General features: G+C 37.0%; 1 pseudogene; it reads right to left on the bottom strand.

Annotated features, from left to right (window-relative positions):
* Positions 1-1,955: 1,955 nt before the first annotated feature.
* On the bottom strand, positions 1,956-4,052 carry LOC145106420 (protein RDM16 pseudogene; annotated as a pseudogene).
* Between the last annotated feature and the right edge of the window lie 1,075 nt (positions 4,053-5,127).

Raw genomic sequence — 5,127 nt, 5'->3', positions numbered from 1 at the left:
GGATTTATATTCCCGGTTATGTTTTATCACCTAATTATTAATTAGGATATTATTTGATTGATTAGTGCGGGGATTCTCCAGTTCAGCAGCCCGATCATCTATTTGTTTATCAGCGGATTGAGGTGAGTTTGCTCACGATACTATAGGCCACTAGGAATTATATGTGCTTGTAGTCTTCGTGACTCCTGTTGTATAATGGTATGCTTGTGTGCCTATTTGTTATATGTATGTGGGGTGAAATAGACCCGATATAGCTTTGTGCTAACATGTGAGTTGAAATAAAGTCGGGAGTGAAATAGACCCGGGAGCAAAATAGATCCGGTACAGCCTTGTGCCGACCTATGAGTTGAAATTGGTTCGGGGGTGAAATAGACCTGATACAACCTTGAGCTGACGTATATGTATGTTATGCGGTATTTAGGAGAACTCACTAAGCTTTGTGCTTACGATTTTTTGTTTATGTTTCAGGTCCTTCCAATTCGAATGAGTAGAGCTCGAGATGATCACATCGCGCACACACACCATGATTTCCACCATATTTGACTCTGATGTATTTTTGGATGATTGTTGACATACTCTGATTTCACTTATCATTTTTGTAAACATGTTTGGCTGATTGTTTTATTAATACAAAAATGAAATTTTTTGTTATAAATTTTGGGACGTTAAAATTAATATATTAATCGCATAATATATTAAAACAACATTTATCATTCTCTGCTAATATCATTTCTAGCTATTTCTGATTATGAGGACAACCTAAAAGGACTTTAGTTTTTAATTCAAGTATATACCAATTTAGTTATTCGGTTACACACTTAATCCATCAATATTAATGTTAGAAATGTCACAAAAATAGAGGTTTAATTGCATTTGACTGTAAACAAGGTTGTAATTTTTGCAATTAAAGATGCAACAAAGGTTGTAAATAGCATTGAGAAATGTTCTAATTCTTCACTAGAAAGGTAATAAATGTTGAAATTTATTATAAAAAAGCTACGTTTTTGTAACTAAAATAGTAAAAAAAAAGTTGCATATAAATGGAAAACAAATTGCATATGAGCATAAAAAAGTTTATTTTTCATAACAGAGATTGTATTAAAAAAAGGTTGCATCTAAAAAATAATTGCAACCATTTAAGAAAGGGTTGCATTTGGTCTAATGCAATTTTCCTAATGCAACCTTTGGTAAAAGGTTGCTTTCGGCATTATACAACCTTTTCAAGCCTTAATGCAACCTTTTAGAGAAGTCGCATTAGCTTGATTTTGTTGTAGTGTGTAGGGGTAGAGGCAAAGTTATTGGGGTTCGTCACGTTCTGGATGTAGATATATAAGAAATGACAAGTGATAGGGGTTAAGATCAAGGGAAATGAAGATGGAGGTGTGATGTTACATATGGACACGAGCATCGACGATTACGTTGGGCAAGAAGAATAAAAAGGCGAGATGAGTGTCGATGAAGATAAGGGGCATGAGTTAGTGGGGTGATGTGTGAAAGGGGCTTTAATTTTTTTTAAAATAAAATTAATTAAAATTATATATTCAAAAAGAAATATAGGTTATTTTATAGGAATGAAGGACAAACACACAAATATAGATTATATTAAACTTGATTTAAATGATTTTATCGACAACCCAGCTGGATAAGCAAATTTTTCGGACCTTTATTTTCGTCTTGAACTACACGTAAATATCATAATTTGATTCGTTAGTGATTTAACGATTAAACTATGCAAATTTTAGACAACTTTTTCTAAATTTAAACACAAACTTTATACTGTACTTGTGACAAACTAACGAGGACACACATAATAAAGATTCAGGTAGGATCTCAATATAACAAATCTATCACTGAACAACCTATATACCAAAAAAAATTGCTGCAACAACGTATTACAACCAGCATCATATATATCATTATATCATCTCTCATTCTCTCCAAATTTTATAGTTTCACTAATTACACATCCTTGAGAAATTAACAACTAAATCCCAATAATGACCAACCCCAGCATCATAAAACACTTTGCGAGCAGCATTTTCGGTACTGCATTCATGCACCAAAAACCTTTGAAAACTTGGTTTAGTCACACTCCCTTGCCACACCAACACACACTTATTCTTCACGTTCTCATCATCATCATCAACCTCTTCATGCATATTCTCTTCTTTCACAGCCGCAGCCCAATTTATCCTCTTCAACATCAACTTCTGATACCGTTTTACCGATTTACCCCCGCCCTCCACCACCACGACAGAAATACCCTCCGAAATAACCGCACACCCCGACAACCGATTCTTCTGTGCATTTACATCAACCTTAAACCTAGTCTGAAGGTGCGAAAGGTCATTCATTTTGTATATGGACACAATTGTTTCGAGGGTATTATTATTGTCATCGAAAAACTTTGGTTTTTTCTTTTTGCGTCTTTCGGTCGGAGTCAACTTCCGGGCGATATTCCGGTCAACATGAGCCTGTTCACATTGGGCGGCTGCGCTTCTGATTTCCATTTCAAGGCGGGTCGGGTTTTGGGTGGCTTCTGATCCGAGGACTTTCATTAGATTGCTCATTTTGACTTTGGGTTTTGGGGGTTCTAGAAGGCCTAGGCGGATCATTTCTTGCCGGGCTTTTTCAGTGGCGAGGCGTCTTTGAGTTCGGAGTCTTTTGCGTTCTTTTTGGGTGAGTTTTAGAGGCTGAGGCGGGGGTGGGGCCGGTTCGGCTGGCGGTTCGATTGGGTGGGGTTGTTCCATGTATAGAGTTATCTTCTCTTTCTTTAGTATATCTTCAGGTGGCCCGCCTTCTGTGACGTTTCCGTAAGTACCAGAATCAAGAACTTGCACGTCCCACCACTCAACATCAGGAATAGGGTCTTTCGGCTTTTCTTTGATAATAATTCTCTCGGCTACCTCTATGAGATTTGGGTTAATATCACGCTGATGTGCTTGTTTTACTTTGAACTCTCTCGCTTGTGCTTCACCAAATTGACTCTTCAACTTGATAATTTCTGCTTCTTTAGCCCACTTCCCTTCCTCAACAAACTGAAAGGTCATCTTTTTAGGCCTTAAAAGTTTAGTTTTATCGATTCCCATTCGAGGATCAAAGTGAGGGTTTTCATCTAGATCCACTTCTAATTCCGGTTTCAGAATCTGGAATGCATCTTTCTTCTGTTTGTTAATGTTAACCTTAAGGGTGCTCAAGATGTTTAACTTAGGTATATTTACCACATTGCCATTTTCATCGACTTCCCTACCCAATGCATCCAAACTAAGAACAGGGGCTTTAGCATGCTTTGGTTGTACAGTCACTTCTGGTGCCAGCTCTCCGGGGAACTTGTTTATAAGTGGTGCAAATTCCGGGTCTTTTCTAAAACCCATCTTGGCAGCAAGCTCTTGAGCCCGTTTTACAGCTTCAGAATTTCGGGGCAGCCCACCACCAAGTCGGGCAGCAGATTGTGGTGGGGCAGCGGGTATTCCTGAACTAGATGGAGGTTTGAGGCCATCTCTTGCTGAGTCAGTACCCTTGTTTAACAACGGGATCTTCTTCATCTTTTCTGCAAGCCCCTTGTGCTTCAGTAAAGTTGTTTTGGCCATAGATAAAGCATTGAGAGAGATGCCTCCAATCTTGGCAGCATCTGCAGAATCAACTCCTTCAGTTTCATGTTTGGTAGAAAGTGATGATACCTTAGAAGGAGGATGAGGGTGGCTGGGCGCCAAAGGGGTCTCATGTAGGGTTTCATATGCCTTACTGGGTGCTCCCAGTGCACCACCACAGGGTTCATCTTTAAGTTCATTCTTCATCGTCGTCATTGTTTCCCCGTTCAATTTCCCTTGTTGCAACTTATCTCCATCCTCGAATTCCCTCCTCTCATCCCTATCTGTGTCTTCCTCAGCAAAACCCACTTTCTCCTGATCAAACCGCCGCCACTCATTCCACTCGTGCACAACCCTAGTTCGTTTATCGCCATACCGATCCTCCTCATCACTCTCTCCACCTCTATCTTCTCTCTTGCTGCTTCGATACTTTGTGTCGCGATCGAAATCCCATCTATCCATCTCGTTCTTCCTTCTTTTTTCTAGGGTTTTCTGCAATCTCTAGTCGTTGACAAGAATTAGAAATCGGAATACTTAGGCTAAATCTCCAAGAGAATTATATTTATACATTAAGTTTAAAAAAGGCAAGTTTTAACCGGAATTATTTTAGACTTTTAAGTTTTTAAATATGGTTATAAAGCTGTCAAACTCTAAATTAAAAGTATAAATATTCTTATTTTGCATATGCATTATTTAGACAAATTTTAGTTTTTATAGAAATAATCTTCGGAGCATTAAATCATCAGTTTTTGTTACTTATCTTTCCAATTGTTCAGTACCACAATATTTGAAAATATATCAAGACACAATCAATTATTTTGAGAATTCTATACAATTACACATTTGTAATTTAAGCCTAAACATTTAATCATTTACGCTAGCTGGCCATGTATCCAAACCATTCAAGTTTTCAAATATTGGTAAAGTGTTTTCTTAACATATCGTGAAATGATTTTGATTTAGCTTATGCATGGTTTAATGACGACTTAGAAAGAAATTTACGATTTTGCCACATAACCAAACTATTGATTCAATTAAAAAAAAAAAAAAAAAAACCTAGGGTGGCAAATCGGACGGTCATTTTGTGTTTTTATCCAACACGTCACGACGCAAGTATTTTCTCATCAACTGAACACAACTGGAGACTAAAGGAAAATGGATCAAATGGACTCCTCCTCCTTTTGGTATTTTGAAGTTGAACACAGATGATACCATGTTTTGTAGCTAACACGAACACGGCCAATTTAAAAAAACGAAGAAAGAAAACAACACCACAACACAAAAAAATAATATACAATATACATTTGCTTACTTAATTAAAATAACATAAGATATGAGTTCGATGGATCATATATATGCAACATAAAAAACACATTTTTTAACCAAAACAAAACTTGGAATAAAATTGCATATTAAATAATACCATAATAACCAAATTTTGCAACTTTTCTAGGATATTGCTAAGTTGTAACATTCGTTTTTCATTTCAATGTGGATGTTTTACACCTGGAACTGTCTCTAAGTGCGAGTTGTAAAT

Source organism: Lactuca virosa, chromosome 4, assembly GCF_052849685.1.
Source record: "Lactuca virosa cultivar CGN04683 chromosome 4, Lactuca_virosa_CGN04683_v6, whole genome shotgun sequence".
Classification (NCBI taxonomy): domain Eukaryota; kingdom Viridiplantae; phylum Streptophyta; class Magnoliopsida; order Asterales; family Asteraceae; genus Lactuca; species Lactuca virosa.
Note: the sequence above shows the minus strand (reverse complement) of the source record. Positions and strands in the feature narration are given on the sequence as shown.